We start from the raw sequence: 19,953 nt of genomic DNA on the forward strand, positions 1-19,953 counted from the left end.
AATTCTAAGTAATACTTAAGAATTCAGTCCGTACCTCTAAGAAAACACAGTAGCCTACAGTAGATTAAAGTGGATGGTACATATAATTTCCACTAGGCTTTAAAGATTAAGTAAACGTCTGGAAATGTTAATGCATTTAAATTCAAAACATAAACAAGAATATTTCATAGGTAAACACACACATTGTGTCATGATTGAGCATGTTTCCAGAAATGCTAATTAACATACTTACCTGGCTTTCCCCTAGTAATAATGGGATGCTACCTGGAACATGAGTAGCGTTGCTTCAGGCTAAAGGTGACAATTAGGGCAATTAGTTCGTCGGTGTCCACGAAAGGTCAGCTCTGTGGTTTTACCCAAAACAGAAACTACACTGACATTTCAAGGCAGTGGCGTGTCTTTTAAGTGTAAGAACGGGACAAGTCCTATATTAATAAAAATATACAGAATACTCCAAGTAGACCTACAAATATTTTACGAATTCCTTTTACGTAATTTTTTTTAAAGTATAAATTCATCTTTAGAAATCAAATTAAACGTTTCCCTAAAAGCGGAACTACATGTAAAATCAGTAACTGTGCATTTTGTGTTTATGGGACTTGCGTGATTCTTAGTCTGCTTTATTCTTAAATATAATTAGCAAATTAAACTTTGTAATTGTGAAATTAGTAAATATTATAAAAACAACTTTTGGCTTCAAAGGGTCAATAATCAACGTCACATAAAAACTGGAAATTTCAATTTTTACCCCGCACGTCCGCCAAAACTCTCATTAATAACCTATTTCCGTTTTGATATCCACTTACGCTGGCCTTGTAATCCTGGGGTCTCGGGTTCGATTCTCGGCGGTGCCCAAATTTATAACTTGTGTTGGGAAAGGCCGTGGTCTAGGCAACACGGAGTTTTCCTCCGGGGGCTTCCCCGGTTTCTCCGTGGCATCCCAACAATTACTCCATTCACACACAGAAGAAGGCAATGGCAAACCACTTCTGGATCATCTGCCAAGAACGTATATGAACAGGTCCCAGTCCGAGAAAAGGATGGAAGGATCCTGTTCATATGGACCTGTCGTCAGACAGAACACTAAATAATAATAATAATAATAATAATCTCTACTTTAAAAAATCTCAGTACTTCCCCGTTTACCAAAAAATAACAATTAATGCAGATTAGAGAAATACTTCACATGACGCAGTTACCTTGTAAGCCTAATTACGTCTACTTAAATCCCAGGAGTAAATTTAGGTACTTAATCGTAACAAAGATGAACATATAGAGTTACGCAAATATATTTCTGCTCACACAGACATTTAATTACGGTGTAATTTCCAGGGATAATTTGACTTAATAAGGAACTGACATGTAAACAAGTATTATCAACTTAATTTATACCACTTCCAGATAAGAGCATGCAACATGGAAAAAGGGTCTATGTGCTACCCTGCCCTTCTGTTCGAATGAGAGAATTGTCTCTTATAGAATCTGTACTGTATATGACATATTGTCATAAATTTAACAATAAAATTTCCAACTAAGAATGATGCGAAAATCTAAAAGAGTAGGTATTACTTAAAAAGTTTATTGAAAAGTGTAACAAGGCAGAATCCAAAAATTAAAAACATTTCATTTAGCTTTGCGTAAATACTTAATCTGTGAAGCGTTAAGAGATAACAAAATATCTGCTTTGCTGCGTCGTGTAGAAGTACGAGGTGCGATCGGAAAGTTTCAAGACTGCGCCTATAAAAACCCGTACACTTATATCAGGTATTAAATTCATCCATCACCCTCGAAGTAGTTCCTCTGGGAGTGAACACAACGATCCCAGCGCCGCTGCCAAGCCTGGAAGCATCCCTGGAAATCTTTCTTTGTCAGCCTGTCAAGCACCATCTGCGATTCTGCCTGAATCTCTTCTATCGTCTCAAATCTCCTTCCCTTTAGCTGAATTTTCATCTTTGGGAAGAGGAAGAAGTCACACGGAGCTAAGGAGGGTGCGGGATGACGGCCATGGTGTTTGAGGCCAAAAACTGCCCAACTTTGAGGGCGGTGTGCGCTGGCGCGTTGTCATGATGCGTCGCATGTGGAGTTCTTCCTTTAGAATCAGCTGACAGGTCCCATAGCCTATCCCAACAGTGTCGCACAAGTCGTTGATGGTACGACGTCGATCTTCGTGAATGGCCTGCCGAATCTTCGTAACATTTTCGGGCGTTGTGCTCGAAGATGGTCGTCCAGAACGCTCGTCATCATCGACAGAGGTTCGGCCATTTTTAAAACGTGAATGCCACACAAAAGTTTGTGCACGACCCATTGCGGACTCCACAAATACTTGCTTTAGGATTTCATAGGTTTCCGTAGCCGTTTTGGCGAGTCTTTGGCAAAATTTGATTTATTTATGAAAATCCGCCATTCCGAAATCGCAGGAGGGTCGGTGTAATGCACTACCAAAACGCCCGTAACTAAGAAACAAATGCTAATTCGATGATGCCGGCTGGCACACTGATTCGCTATGAATGTAGGCCGCACCCCCTAAAGGCAGAAGCTCGTATTACATCCGGTTCGCCCGCTATTGACACAGTCGTTAATCTTTCCGATCGCACCTCGTACATGTACACAGAAGGCCATGGCTGTGTGCACATTCTTTTGTTTCAGAACACCTTTTCCCACACAGCAGTAAATAAAAATTAAAATTATGCAGTGTTGTGTAACAAAAACAAACCTCATTACTTGTCACTGTTGAATTAAATAACATAATGCACTCATTAAACTGAATTTAAAGTTAAAGAGTCTTTCATTCATCATTTAAATGTGGCAGACCTGTAACAGGTGCGCGTTATAGATTATTAGGCTGATCATGGTGACAGCTTGTAACAGATAGCAGATCGGGTGTGAAATAGCATGTACATTACCATAGAGATATACGCCAGTCGTAAAATAATATTAGCGGATTCCATCGAAGCGTCACATATTACATAATAAATCCCATATTATTCATGACAGCTTCAAATTTTTTGTGTTTATAAAGCATGTAGCGATGTAGGAAGTGGTCGTGGACGGTATAACTAATTTAATACACTATACGGCACGACAAAATCATTAAAACTTAGGTTACTTTATTACGCTGTTTAAACTACATATATTTCATAGTCATATTAGTATCTCACGATGTGAGAACATTAACACGGATACAAATTAATTTGGAAGGAATATATTGCGATCTGTTTGAAGATACTGCCCCGGAATTCGAATGGAATTAGTGAGTAAAACCACGAAAATTAAATTATTTGGTTATTCCGTCAAATCACAATGTATTTAAAATAAGAATAATTAAAATAATTAAAATATAATTCTTTGTTCCATATCGAATAATCGATTTACAATTGGAACAGTTACAAAATGTTTCGGTTTTATTAAACCATCATCAGGTGTAAAATTATATTAAATTTAAAACTCAATTACAATTTTTTTACAATTTTTTCGTAGTGTAGTTTTGGAGGTCGTGTCCAGATATTTTCATATAATGGATCAATTTTATTGTTTGAAGTGATGCTTTTGATATTTACATTGGTCTGTGAAGTAAATGATTCAAAGAAACCAAATAATTTAATTTTAATTTAATAAATCACAATATGACGCAACTACACTATTTTATGAAAACCATGAAAACACAAGACAAGATAACCAGTATCAATGCCTAGATTTGAAGCACGTAAATCACAAATACAAAGCCACGAATTTATTTTTTATTACTTAAATTAAAGCCTACTTAAATTTTATCGTCCCCCCCCCCCCGGAAGGAAAGGGGTGTTTATCCAATGTTAAACGTGCCGATAAAATCGAGGCACTTTTCTTGCAAAGATTTATAGGAGTTATTTTGATTCTAGGTTCCAGGATGGGTTGTCTTCGGAAATGCGAAGTTTAATTTCTTCCGCTGTATATCACAGATGACGCGCGTACACAGATTTCAATCCCTATGTGACACAAGTTTCTACTGTGATGTTCTTCTGTTTACATTTCATGCGAAAACATCTTACAGCAAATGTGACACGACATACCAAAAACAAAATTGGAAAACGAAGCTTCGATCACAAGCGAGAATTTACTACGTAGGTCTACTTTTCCGAGACTTAAAGTGGAGTTTTCAAAATCTGATTCTCTACCATTTAACAAACACTGCACCAAACAGCACGTATGGGACGTTTAAGTTACTTCAAAGTAATTCATTTCAAAAGATCTTAAAAATCTTAAATGAATGTTGTGTACCTTATGATCCACGTAGTGAAACTCCAAATTAGGATATCCTGGATATAAATCAGGGTGAAACATGAGTTTCCTCGTGATGAATCAGATGATTAATGATCCATGACGTCAGGAAGCCATCCTCAGAACGTATTCCTCTTCAGTGCTCAATTTACGTTTGAAAACCCCGATAAACTAAGTACATAATATAATCTGACCTTCCATCACAGAATACAAACCATGAGACATTACGTAAGTTCCAACAATTTTGGAAACTTTCTAATGTATCACTGTCAAATCTGAACATAAACTCGTGTATAACCAGTGCAGTTGCACTGATATTAAATGTATTTCTCTTGCCGAAGACAGACCTCAAATTATTTCAACCTTCCACTTTTCAGTATTTTTCCCCAATAAAACTCAGGTTCGATTCCCGGCGGTGCCCGAATTTATAACTTGTGTTGGGCAAGGCCGTGGTCTAGGCAACGCAGAGTTTTCCTCCGGGGGCTTCCCCGGTTTCTCCGTGGCATCCCAACAATTACTCCATTCACACACAGAAGAAGGCAATGGCAAACCACTTCTGGATCATCTGCCAAGAATGTATATGAACAGGTCCCAGTCCGAGAAAAGGATGGAAGGATCCTGTTCATATGGACCTGTCGTCAGACAGAACACTAAATAATAATAAGATGAGGTGGTCTAGCGGTTAGAACGCTGGCCTTGTAATCCTGGGGTCTCGGGTTCGATTCCCGGCGGTACCCGAATTTATGATTTGTGTTGGGCATGGCCGTGGTCTAGGCAACACGGAGTTTTCCTCCGTGGCATCCCAACAATTACTCCATTCACACACAGAAGAAGGCAATGGCAAACCACTTCTGGATCATCTGCCAAGAACGTATATGAACAGGTCCCAGTCCGAGAAAAGGATGGAAGGATCCTGTTCATATGGACCTGTCGTCAGACAGAACACTAAATAAATAATAATTATCAATTAATTATTCTTCCCGTCTGCCTCATTTACGTAATCTTCTCTTCTTCCTTAAAAAAAATCATTCTTCTTTTCCATCTAATATCAACTCCTTCCTTGTTATCTTACGGCTTAAACAGATACATTTAAAAAATTCTAGCGCATTCCAGAAATCCATCTTAAGCACAACAAACTTCTAACCTGTCGAGGACACAACGTGATTTAGACTCAAAACAATTTTTCCATAAATACGCTAATAAAATCCTGAGATACCACAGTGAAGATATTTAGCGACTGTGCCGCTAGAATCAGGAAATGTAGCAACCGATGCAGTGATCGCGCATAGCAGAAATGTCGCGCTACCAACTACGATGTCACAACCCACAACATCACCGACATTTTCACCGCCGTGAGAAACCAAAAATTTCAATCTTAGAACTGTCTGATCTTAGATGTTACTGTTAACAATTCACGATCATTTTAACGATTACTGTCAAGTAATAGTTCGTTTTCATGCTATTACTTGGAAGGCACTATTTTTGATCTGTTTAATTTTAAAATTAAATCTTAAATCATCAATAATTTTAGACGTCTGGTATGAGTTAAAAATTATGTATACCATATGTAGTTTAACACACTAAAATCCTTAAAATAATTAATTTTGTTAATAAGCAGACGTAAATATTTTCATCATTGATTAAACAGAAGTATTACAGACGTACAGAACTTCCATGAAATCATAAATAACTAGCTTGAAACGTGCACGAACATTTATACAATTATATGTATATATTCTACCTCCACAGTTGATACAGTTTTGATAAACAATCTTTATCTTCACGTAAAACACAATCTAAACATCTTTTTGGAAGTTTCAGATCAGTGAACGTTGTTTTATAGTTTGCGACTTTATATAAAACCCAAGAAAGAAAATTAATCAAAAAGATTTCAAAATATTATACTAGATGCCTCAAGTTATGGTACAAGAAATTTAACCGGATTAGAGGTTTGTTGAGAAGTTAACTAAGGAAATGTTTAAGGAAGTGCAGATTGCAATTTGGGAAGACATTCCACTAAAGTTCTTGAAGTTATAACTTCACTAAAGCCATTCACGAGTCATCAGAGATATTCATAGTCAGTTATCAATGTCTACACTCACTGCACGAGAGACTATTATAATAATAGTATCCAAGAAGGAACTTCTACTAGTATAAAGTTTTCCCACAAGAGCTAATTTTAGTACTGACTGGTCATATATTTGGTTATTTACGGACGTTTTTAAGACATAAGTACTTATTTTTAAAAAATTACTTAAGAAAAGTTAAATGTATGAATTTGCTATTTTTCAAAATATACCCCATATCGATAAGTGTTTAAAATAAAGCTGTTGTAGATAATCATAAAGATATATTTTATCCAATTTGATAATATTTTGTACGGTATGAATTTTTCAGACGATAAATAAAGTTTAATCTCAAATTCACAACGGGAATATCCGACCAATATCAGTAAAAATAAATAAATTTAACAACATACGTTATATAGCTCGTATATATAATAAATTTTACCAAAATTTTTTAAAGCAGCTTCTGACGTGAAATATATGGACGGAATATATTTCTTTGATGGTCATAACTAAATACGTTCAATAATACAGAGTAAATTCAAAGCAATGCAAAATAAATATACGTTGATTCCTGTGATTACAATTTTCCATACTGTTAAACTACAAACACGTTATGTAAAAAAAAAATGTTTTTTTTATACAATTTATTCTGCATTTTGCCTTAAAGTTAAAAGGAATACCATTTGCTAATATAAGAAATTATTACAAAACGTTGGTTTGTAAACAAAATTCAGTGACGTCGTATTTCATTACGCACTTATTTTACGTGCCAGTAATTTTAAATTTCCCTTTTTTGTGTTATATTCCTCCTATTTTATGCTCATACACACAATTATTCTTTAGGGCTTCACATAATTTTCCACTGTTTACCATGCGCTGGGACACGAGAGATGAAAGCAAAAATAGTTTATTTTACGTTAAAGTCACGTCATAAGGTTTTCCACAATCGATTTCAACATCAACTCAGGAATTTTAGTGTGATAGGAAGGAGACTGAATTTCAGTGCACGTAACGAAAAAGCAAAGAAGAGATTTGTTGGTATCCCAACATAAAAGACATTCAAAACCTTAAATGTAATATTACAGAGTTACGTTTCGAGGAAATTCTTCTTGGTCGTAAAAAAAGAAGACACAGAATGTAATAATTTCAATAAAAATGTAAACGAAAAAAAGTCAAATAACTTCAGGCTATGCTGTTAACTCTTCGCTGAAGAGTTAGTCACGAAATTCGCTACTTTTATGAAACTAAAGTGTATTACCGTGTTCATAAAACTCCCACTACTGAATGTTATCCTAAGCCTATCATCTGTTTACGTCTTTGTATCCCAAGGTAGATTTCTTGCTTCAGAATTTTTCGGTAAAAATATTGTATTCATTTCTGACAGCTCTAATGCGTAGTATATATTTTCCCATCTTATATTTTTAATCATCATAAAACACTTGACGAAGAAAACACATTACAAAGATTTTTATTTTATTAATAATATTAAGATGGTTACAATATTATCCTTTGTTCCGTATCGAGTACTCGATTTACACATGGAACATTCTCGACATGTTGTGATTGACGGACAATTTTAATATATTTTAATACTATTTTAAATAAAATCACAATATGACGCACCTACAATATCTTATTTTATTAATAATGCTGTAATTTTATCTTATATAAATCCTCAATGTACCTCACAGTGAAATAGAAATTTTCACGCCCACATAAACAAGTAAAATTATAGTTTTAAATATGGTAAAATGTAGCTTTATAAACAAGGAAAATTATAAAAATAAACACTCAAATAAATCACTCTTTAAAAAACTAATAATTATCCCGTCAATATTGGTCGGAGAAACTTAATAACACGCGCCCGGACTTTGTTGAAATAGATAGTAAGAGAATATGTTTAAAATCGAATTAAAAAAGATTACGTGAAGTGGACAAAGGCGTAGAATGGGGGGGGGGGGATAAGGATATTACTGAACGTTTTAATCTCAGCTGGCGTCTAAAAAAATGTAAATCCCTTGTAAAAGCACTTGATACATAAGCAGCTAACGCCGAGAGTTTATAAATTTAAAATCTCACTCGTAAATGTAAGTACTACCTAATTTAATAATCAACGACTCTGTTCATTTTCCCAGAAGAATGTAATAGGATTTCCGTACGATCCTTAAAATAAGCAGAGACGATTTCCTTAAACTATTTGATCTTTGTTAAGGTAAAGCGTTGTTTTCTTTGCGGTACGGGCTGAATTATTAAGTAACATACAGAGAAGTTTCGACTTCAAAGAATTAATATATATTATAACCTTGGTAGGTAAATCGATGATAGTCTGTGATCACGAACACAACGGAAGTGAATAGCAGTAATTTTTATACATATTTTATTTTCAGATATGCTAAGAGTAGGATAAGGTTAGGTATTGTCACAGAACAAAAGAAAAGTTTCAAATTAAGTTTACTTTATTCAAGAAGTTTCCTGAATCTTCTACTCTTATTTCAGAACTTTATTTACTTTTTATTTTCAAAGTAATCGTGAAGTGAATTCCGATATGCAGACGATGATGTAACATTTTAAAAGTTTTAAAGTTGATTTTTTTGAATCCAATTAGGTTTTATGTAATTCTTACTGCAGTTTAATGATCAATGCACTGAAGTTAAAACCTCAGATGAAGTTTAAATTCGTCCGTCTTTTGTCTCTGACAAAAAGATTCTTTCTTCAAGTGGACATATTAACTAACCACGAAAATTAAAAAAAAAAAAAAAAAGCTTTAGACAAAATCTTTTATGTTTCGTACTTATCCAAGGCATTGCTTCTGGATTTATTTTACATCCATCTTTCATTATATAGTATAACCATAACACAAAGCGGAAACACAAATTATATCTCACATTAAACACTTTCCTGTCCAGGCAAATCGAGGTTGTGTGTTGTTTGATTTTTAATTTCGGTTTCGTGTTATGCAAATACGGTGCCATTTTGTATCTGAAGCACCTCTCAAGACTTTAAATGTTGGTTTAACTACCCCGTTACTCAAAATGACAAAGCACTGACATGCAAAATTTACGTCTAATTTTCCGAAAAATTTATTCTTTCAGATCAATGTACCTTGAACCCATTAATTTTTCATAACAAGGCTTTGAGATGTTTACAGCATTTGAGAAGCTAATAGTATTTTTGAAGATCTCAAATTATCAGACAAAGTGTTTACTTACTAACTTATGAGTGTAATATATATGAAGAATAATATAGATTCGAAGAAAAGATAATCGAAAATAATTTTCGGATTTTATCAACTTGAGAAAATTTGCTAAGAAATATTTTAACACTGAGAAAAAAACAAAACAACGGATTCAACATATTAATGGTACCAACGTTTATCAGTAGAATCATATAAAATATTCCCATGTATAATTACATGTATTTATGCAATAAATCCCACAGTATTGTCTTATTATGAAGTAGAATTATCATTCATTGCAGACAGGAAGTCAAATTATAATTACTAGCTAAGTACAATGTAACGTAATCTAAGCTGTTGTAATTGAATATACGTTTTAATTACCTGTCTTTTTCTTACTGAGATACCAGCAAACCACTTTTACAGTCCTACACACGATATGCAAATTAAAGTAGAGTTTAGTAGTTAAAAAAGATTTGTCCCTCGCCTTCGGTCATGTTTAAAAGAGAGTGCTGGAATAATACAGCTTATCCGCAGAAAGGGCAATTTTATATAACATATTATAATTAGAATAAAACATTTTCTGCAAACGTTGTCTTAGCAGTACACAATTAACCTAGCTAGCGAAGTTATCACCATCATCTGGTACAGGACAGCACAAATTTCGTGACATTTCCCCATTTCACCTAAATTTTCAGTGACATCACACTGAACTTTTTTGCATATTATTCTGTTTTTTTTTTTTATCTTTACATATTTTTAAGTAATATTTCTCGCGCCATGTTTCACATACCTCAATTACCTGCATAGCCCATTTAGTGTTATTTTACTATCCTCACCAATTTCATCTCAGGTGCTATAATTATGGTTTTCTCTTTTTGTTTAATTGTCCAATTTCCCTCACACACAAAGTAATTCGTAAAGATAAGGAATTATACATTTTTATTCAATTACGTTTATGGACCGTTGACGATCTCAATTTTTAGAAATAAAAACCTATAATTATATTATATTTCAGGCTCCTACTGCAGTGAAAATGTCTCTGAAGTCAAACCTCGTCTAAGTAATATTTAATAATTTAGTCCGTACCGCAAAGAAAACACAATATTCGTATACTTCACATAACATAATGCAATTTATATTGTAAATGTTATAAAATTTTAAACGACATTATTTTAAAACAAGTTTTGTGTATAGACTGAAAAATAAATATATGTATTGATATAACACAAACATGACGCAATTAAGATATAAATTGGATAATACTATTAAAGAAAATAATCTCTGTTTACTCTGAGATTAATACGTAACCCATAAATACAAAATTAAGAGTTAATGGTTACTCAGCAGATGGGATATAAATTTACCACTGAGCTTTAAAATACTGAACAAACAGTGTATAATGAAAGGAGTGGATTATATTATCCACTCCACCCAAAATTACTGTTCATGGATAATGCTAACTAAGCTAAAAAGAATTAATTTGACACAACACAAACCTTATATTCCAAATATGCTATTTGTGACTTTACATGCACGGGTTAATTATGTGATAGGCCGGATAAAAAGATTACGAGGGCCTCAGGTTGTCGAACCATGATATCAGCCAAAGGAACTATTCATTCAAAATTCAAGTACAAAATTCTTGTGTTAAGAGTCTACAAAACATACGTATTCGTATAAGGGAGGAAATTATTAAAATACTACACCGTGGTCCTACAGCCCTTTTGTAGGGCCTTCGCCCCCTTAGCGATTTTCTTCGTCAATTGGAAGAAACATTAAGAAACCTGGTACACAGATAAATATATCCAAATTATGTTTTCCAATTATTAACTTAATTCAAAGAACGCATAACGAAGATGACCTTGAATTTGTTAAACAGCATTGCATGCTGGGTAAATGACGTCATGTATAAACACACAAACAGGATTTAAGAAGTAAATATTCACACAATATAAGCATGCGTTTTATATGGCTTACCACTGCAAGTAATAATATGTAATAAATATTTAAAAGGCACGTACGTGATTCAGTTACGACAGACATAAAATTTTTTGTTAAACGTTTGTAGGATTCGAGGTTTTCACTGCCGTGAGTCTGAAGATGCTGTCTTCTGGGTTGTAGCGGCGTGTAGTCTGACAGAAGTTTACAGACGTTTATGATGTCCTTGCTGCCTCCATCATCAGGGCTATGATATCACGATTAAAATATGATACAAAATGAATATAACGAACAAAATAAATTACTATATGAACTCTAAATAATCATGAATATATACATAATTCATGATTTTGTAGCAAACCATCGTGATGTGTTATTAATTAATTATTTTCGTGTTTGGTGAAGTCAGTTAAAAATCACACAGGTTTGCTTGTAGTAAAGTAAAGTTTGTACCTAGGGGTTTAGACTGTTTGGACTATTTTTTAGTCATCATTAAATCTATGTATTAAAAACTGTTAAATTTGATCAGAATAACATTTTATATTACAAAGTACAACAATTTAAGAAAAAAACCTGACGAGGTCTAAAACGTAGCCAATATACGTAGTCTAAACAAAAGAACAGAAAATGCACAACATTGAAAATTATAGTAGAAACGTGTCGGTAAATAAGACACGGTGCATCACACTCAAAGATAAGTCTGTTTATTGTGTCTAAAGTAGGTAGAAAAGTGCAAATTCTAGAGTGAATGTTATTAAGAGTCTTGGGGTAACAGCAGATATAAAATGGTAAAAAAGAGCATATATTTTATAAAATGTAATACACGGATTTGAATTTCGTAGTGTTTCACTACTCTATATTTTACTGCTACTCAGTAGCTAGTATTATATGCACCGGAAACATATACAAATAAAAATATCACACAAACTCTACAGGGGGCACAAAAAGTTTCTATACGTTATAAAACAAAACACTTACACACGTTCACATATATTTACTAAAATTAAAAGATGTTATATCCTCTAACTTGTAAGAACTCCTCAACACGTTTAACTCATAAATCCATGCTGCCAACGTAGACAAAATATAACCATGTTGCTAATCTTTGTAATGTTGTAGACTCGCAACTATGTATCGGCTGTGTAGAGAATTTTTTGAACATCCTATAATTTCGTGCACTTGTATGAATTCCATAATTTGGTATTTTATATAATTTTAAATGTAGAAATTTATGTCCACTCGACTCAGGCCATGGTTTTCTTTAAATTTAATGCAAGTAACGAAGATATTCATGAGATGCAAACTCCGATGAATGACAAAGAGCCATGTTTAGACTTTAGTGGTATGGTACAACTGCTTTCACCCACTAACTATCTCTCATCACTGCTATTATTAATATTATGGATTAAACCTTTTGGTCTGTTACGACTAAACTGAATTAAACATTTTAAAGCCTTAATTATTTACAACCTCTCACTTCAAAAAACTATAAAAAATTTAAGAATTTCTCTCATCGCATCCATGTAATTTCAAAGGTCCCTCACTCCTCTGTAACGACAAACATATCATATGGTGAGATTTAATATTCTCACGGCAGCTAGTATTAAAATAGCTGTTTCATTTTAAATTATGGTAGAAGTTTACCAAAATTTTAGAGTTGGTTCCTGTCCTGATGATGGAGGCAGCAAGCACCTGTGGAACGTGAGTAAAATACTACCAGACTACATGACGCAACAACCAAAAAACAGATTATTTTTATCTCATATCGTATTTTTGTGTTAATACTAATTATTCAGAATTCCTCTTTTCTGTCTATATTATATCTAAACTACTTTTTATCTGAAGCATCTTAGATGCGGTAGAGATATATATTTTATCTACTATAAATGAGCATCACGGTCAGTGAACCATATGAAATCGCGATAAAATTATTTGGAAAAAAAGTGACAAAGATTATACATTATCAGTCCTTATTCTATAAAAATTTCAATTAATTATGCATACACATATTGAAATTAAGTGTAGGCATTATGTGAAATAGCGAACGATATTAATTAACCACGGTGATAATACTGATTGATGTGTTCCAAGCGCTGACTGTATAAAGTGCATATAATTAATTACTTCAAAGTCATTTCCGCTGCAACTGCTGATGTTCAAGAATCGGTTATAACAATAATAAAAATTCAGTTAAAATATAAATATTGACTAAGACACGCGCTAGAGTTATTCCGTCAACAAATCTCTTAAACTTACACTAGAGCCACAAAAAATGTTATGTGGTAAAGAAATCTAAATACAGTACATTCCGGTTAATTGGACCATCGGTTAATCGGGACAAATCTTAAAGAACAAACATTTTTTTAGTATTTACGTGTAGCTTCGCTAAATTGGGCCAAAGTGTTCTAATCTCGATATGTCCCGATTAACCGGAATCCACTGTACAAGTACATATACAGGATTTGTAAAAAAAAAGGTAAATATATTTACACGTAAATGTGGAATAAACAAAATGAATCCATAGAATTCAGATGAAAATTGAGTGAAAACAAAATTACTAATAACTAACTAACTAACTAGATGGCTTACCGAACCCGAAGGTTCATCACCGAATTAACCAAAGCCCTCCACCGGACCCTGTCCTGGGCCAACAAAATCCAGTTTCCTTCAACTCCTATCTCGGATAGATCCCGCCTGAGATTATCCTCCCATCTACGTCTAGGTCTCCCCAGCGGTCTCTTCCCTTCAGGTTTCCCAACCAGTACCCGGTGCACACCTCTTGTCCCATCCATGCGCGCTACATGTCCCGCCCATCTCACTCTTCTCGACTTAATCACCCTCACAATACTGGGGGAGCAGTACAGATTTTTAAGCTCGTCATTGTGCAGTTTTCTCCACGCCCCATCGTCTTCCCTCTTAGGCCCAAATATCCTCCTCAACACCCGATTCTCAAACACCTGCAATCTGTGTTCCTCCCTCTGAGTGAGAGACCATGTTTCGCACCCATACAAAACAACAGGCAAGATTATTGTTTTGTATACTTTAATTTTCAGGTTCTTAGAAATCAGACGGGAAGACAAAATATTTTGGACTGAGAAGTAGCAAGCATTTCCGGAATTTAGTCTCCTCCTAACTTCCTCACAAGTATCATTTTGATTTGTTATTGTTGTTCCCAGATATTTGAACTTTGTAACCCTTTCAAAGGATTTATTAGCTACCCTAAGATAATTTTGCCCGCCTGTCTTCTGATGACGAGATACTAACATGTACTTAGTTTTTTCTGAATTTACTTCCAGCCCCACTTGTCTACCAGCCTCTAGTAAAACTTCTGCGTTCCTCTTTATTGTATTTATATCGTCCCCCAATAAATTAACATCATCAGCATATGCCAATAGCTGATGTGTCCCGTTCAATTGCAAACCCTCCTGCCTACCTTGGACCTTCCTGATGGCGTATTCTAGCGCAAAGTTAAAGAGCAAGGGAGACAAAGCATCTCCTTGTTTTAGACCGTTCTTGATGAGGAATGTCTCAGATACATATTTACCTACTCGAATTTTGCTGCAGGTTTCATTTAAGCACATTTTTATTAGACCCACTAGCTTCTTTGGTATACCAAATTCAATAAGAATATTATATAGCACTTCTCTCTTCACAGAGTCATAGGCTTTTTTGAAATCTATAAATAACTGATGTACAGTCCCACCGAACTCCCATTTTTTCTCTAGTATCTGACGAATGCAAAAGATCTGATCAATCGTTGATCTGTTTCGTCTGAACCCACACTGATGATCCCCAATAGTTTCATTCGCATATGGGGTTAATCTTGCCAAAAGAATGTTGGATAGAATTTTGTATGAGGTTGATAGCAGCGATATTCCTCGGTAATTACCACACTCAGTCTTGTCCCCCTTCTTATAAATAGGAATAATTATGGATTCCTTCCATTGATGTGGCATCTCTTCCTTATCCCAAATTAACTGAATAAGCTTATGGATCCTCATATGCAACCCTTTGCCACCTGCTTTAATTAATTCGGCCGGAATCTGATCAATTCCTGGAGATTTATAACTTTTCAACTTCCCAATGGCTAGTTCCACTTCATCTAAGCTAGGTTCTGGCACCAACAGTTCAGCTGTATGCATTTTAATCTGTCTAATATCACCAGTATTATGAACATTTAAGAGCTCGCTAAAGAAATTTTTCCACCTATTCACAATTTTTATTGGATCTGCAAGCAAATTGCCACTATCATCCTTTACCAAATTAGTCTGGGGTTGATATCCTTTCTTAAAGTTATTAATGCCTCTGTACAGGTCTCTGATGTTTTTTTCCTTATTATTTGTCTCAAGTTCAGCAATTTTGCCCTTCAGGTATTCCCTTTTCTTAGTCCTAAAGGTTCTACTAGCCTCACGTCTCACGTTACATAGATTATCCGCATTTGTTTTGTTTGGGTTCTGCAACCATTGAAATTTTGTTTGCTTCCTTCGATCTATTAATTTTGAACATTCTTCATCAAACCACGGTTTATTTTGCTTTCTCCTGTAGTATCCTAGTTTCTCTTTTGCTGAAATTTTGATGCAGTTTCTGACATTTTCCCACTCCCTGTTGATGTCCACACTTTCATTATCCTCATTTGTCTCTAAAATTTGAAACCTATTCGAAATTTCAACTTGATATTGTTCCTTTGCCTCTCCCTCACTTAATTTTTTCAACTCAAATCTTTCTGTGTCAAAATTTTGTTTAGTTCGTCTACTTACTGAAAGCCGCTCCCTCACTTTTGCTACCACCAGATAATGATCAGTGTCGCAATCTGCTCCTCTGAATGATCTCACATCAATTACATTTGTCTGCCTTCTCTTATCTACTAAAACATGATCTATTTGATTGTGTGTTCTGCCATCTGGGGAAGTCCAAGTGTATTTATGAACATCACGGTGTGGAAATTTTGTACTTTTTACAATTAAATCTTTTGACGTAGCGAAGGTCACTGCTCTGACGCCATTATCATTACTAAGTGCATGGAGACTCTCGCTGCCTATTGTGGGTTTGAAGACATCCTCCCTCCCAATTTTTGCATTGAAATCTCCTAGCAGAATTTTCATGTGATACTTGCCAAATGTATCAAATACTGATTCCAATTCTTCATAAAAGCTATCCTTGATATCATCGCTTTTGTCTTCAGTTGGGGCATGAACATTAAGGACAATGATGTCGCACCAACGTCCTTCCAAAATTACGTAAGACAACCTGTCACTAACAAATTCTACTCTCTTAACTGCTGCCCTAATTCTGCTATGAACAAAAAAACCCGTCCCTAGCTGATGATTGTCATTCCCCTTTCCATAGAAAAATGTAAAATTGTCCACTGGGATCGTGCCCTCCCCCTCCCATCGCACTTCCTGCACTGCCACTAAGTCTAACTTATAATTCCCTAATTCCCTACACACTGATTTCAGTGCCCCAGCCCTATAGAGGCTCCTAATGTTCCAGGTACCAAATCTCATGTCCTTTTTCAATTGCCGTGGTCGTGCCAAAGAGTCCGTCCTGATCCGAGGCTTGGTTGATTTTTTCGTAACACATATTTTTTTTTAAAGGTGAAAGGTTGTTAGCCCTACACCCAACCCCCAACCTGGAGGACCAGGGTATCACTCTTAGTCTAGCGCATCTCCTTAGACCTGTCCGGCTTGGGTGACCCTACCATGAGCCGAAGCTCAGGCCGGCATAGCCCTAAGGGTCATTTGAGCACGCAAGCCTCCTCACCCGGCAGATTGCCTTCGACAAGGTAATTACTAATAACAAATATAATAAATCAAAGATGAGCTTTAAATTATATCGGACGATGATTACCATAAGAAAATCAGAGATTCGCATATAGACATATAAAAGAATATGAGATTTTATTAAACTTACAGTTCTTAAACCAACAGACATTTATAAAGCATAATATTAAAAGTCCGAAATATGGCAATTTCCGAATATTCAAATCCACGAAATAAAATCCATGAGACGGGTCGAAAATCATTAATAAAAAATAAATAAATATATTCTAAACTATTATCCAAAATGTTGAACCTCAGAGAGAATTACATTTACTATATTGACAGAATGTAGACAGACCCCACAAATAAAATTATAAGAAAATACATTTCTTGACTACAACAATTAGTTGGTTAATGCTGTTAAAAGAAATAATTCCTGTATCCTCTGAGAATCATACGAAGCCCATAAATACAATGTGGGAAGAATGCAAAGTTATACATTGTCTAGATGGTGAGAAGGGCTTTAAAGTTTAACATATATTTTTCTAAAATATCTTTGAGTGCAAGTTAAGCTGTCCTATTTTAAATTATTTTTATTCAAACCAGTTGACATAAAATACAAGTCATGAACAAACTTTACGTTTATCAAATCTAAAACTTCTTGACGATGGTGAAGAGTCAATTGAATAAAAATTTTCTTGGATATTATCCATCGTCTAGTAAATATAAAACGTAAAACGACGTTTCGGAGATAGGGATTAGCTCTATCTAGTGGGCCCAACTGTGTAGGAACCTGAAGACGGAGATAGAGTCCCATCTCCGAAACGTCGTTTTACGTTTTATATTTACTAGACGATGGATAATATCCGAGAAAATTTTTATTCAATTAAACTTTACGTTGCCTTCAAGTTCGCGATGGTCTTTTGTCCTACTGAACACACATCATAATCAAGTTAACAAAAGGAAACAAAAAAATAAATTTTTACTGTTCTCTGGGGAACTATTGGAGATTTCATACTCATTTCTAAAACTACCCTTATTGCCGTGTACCGAAACAAACTGTGGGTGTAGAATTAATGTCGGGCAGTAACAATACCGCGGGGAGACGTAAAATCAGGAAATTGGTGGGCTTATAAGCAGTTTCCAGAAATGTTAAACAATATTATGAACCCTAACTGTTACGAAACTACGCAAATTTAATTACAATACAATCGTTTACCAGAAAGTAAATTATTTACACATCAATTATAAAATATATCACTATTCATCTTAAGTGATAGATGAACTATTAATTGAAAGCCACAGTAAGTTAATTCTGAAAGTTTGTGACGATGGTGCGTAGTTGAAGTAAACTGTTTTCTAGATATTATCCATCGTCCAAGACTAAATAAAAAAAATAAAAACCACGACGTTTCGGAGATGGGAGTCCTTCTCCTTCTTCAGGTAAAAACCTACTCTGTTAAGTCCAATCGATAGAGATAATCCCTATCTCCGGAAATGTTAGAAGTGGAAATCATAGAATATAAACTGAGCAGGAGAGCATATATTCGTGGGAGATAAGACAAGAAACATTCTTCAAAAATGATATATATCACAGGTAGGGAGTTGGTGCATATGACCAAGATAACATACTGTCCAAAGTCCAGCAAACTAAAACACAAAAGCAATGAAAAATTATAAAAATTAAAAAAAAATGAAGATCAAATATAAAATACGTAGTCTGACAATCGAAATGCCAAAGGCTCACGAAGACAACGACTCTCAAAAAACTTCATGCAACATCAAGCTGAACTACGCTGCAACAATTTGAGCCCATCTCCGAAACGTCGTGGTTTTTATTGATTTTATTTAGTCTTGGACGATGGATAATATCCATAAAACAGTTTACGTCATACTAAGTACATATTCAATCCATCGTAAAACACCATTAAGAGATGATAATTACAATAAGCTTAGATCACAGAAATCATTACATAATTGTTGTAAAAACACGTAATATAACAGTAATGACGAAACGTTTAGCTATTCAATATTTATCTTATTTTCGTCCAAAACATCATTTTCATACAGTTTATCCTATTATCCTTTAATGCATTTATAATGTTTAATTCTTTGCATATGTATGTCACCATTTAAAGCTGATTAGTAACTGTGTGTAACTTATGTTATAACAACCAGTAATTTGCCAATCTGTATGTTCGGGTTTTGTATCATTAACATTGTAAACGTTCTCAACAAGGGAAATGATCTAGATAGTTTGTCTTTATAGATGATCTAGCTTCGTTATCTGTCTTTTTATATTTTTTTAAAGTTTTACAATTATATTAGCGTTTCCTAAGTGGATTATTTGTTTTTATTTATATTTCTTCATTTTTTGCTCTGTGTTAATATTGTTTCTATTTTGGGTTTGCCTGTACTTGGCAGTTACATTTAATACTGTACATGTATAAGTTTAGTTAATATGTTTGTGTACTATTTTTCATTATTATTTCATTATTATTGTATGTATTATCAGTGTTTACCTGTTATTGGCAAACACGTAAATGAATTAATTGAATTGAATTGAATAGTTTATTTCTTTAAACAACATCAATTTCCTTATCTTTTTAATTAGGTTTTTTCTTTGCGGTACGGACTGGATTTCTTAAATATTATTTAGAGGAACATCGGCTTTTAATATTGCCACTGGCCAATCATTCACACTTATAACAGTCTTATTATTTAATTTCACTTGATTTAAAATTTAAAATAA

The 19,953-nt window shown here is 34.3% G+C and overlaps 1 protein-coding gene across 5 annotated transcripts in view; it reads right to left on the minus strand.

Annotated features, from left to right (window-relative positions):
* The window catches only part of LOC110827014 (cholecystokinin receptor-like), a 212,204-nt gene that overhangs the window by 118,062 nt on the left and 74,189 nt on the right, over positions 1-19,953 (minus strand). The window lies entirely within an intron of this gene.

This window comes from Zootermopsis nevadensis, unplaced genomic scaffold, assembly GCF_977971745.1.
Source record: "Zootermopsis nevadensis isolate Lab colony 2312 unplaced genomic scaffold, Znev_1.0 Znev_ptg000031l, whole genome shotgun sequence".
Taxonomy (NCBI): domain Eukaryota; kingdom Metazoa; phylum Arthropoda; class Insecta; order Blattodea; family Termopsidae; genus Zootermopsis; species Zootermopsis nevadensis.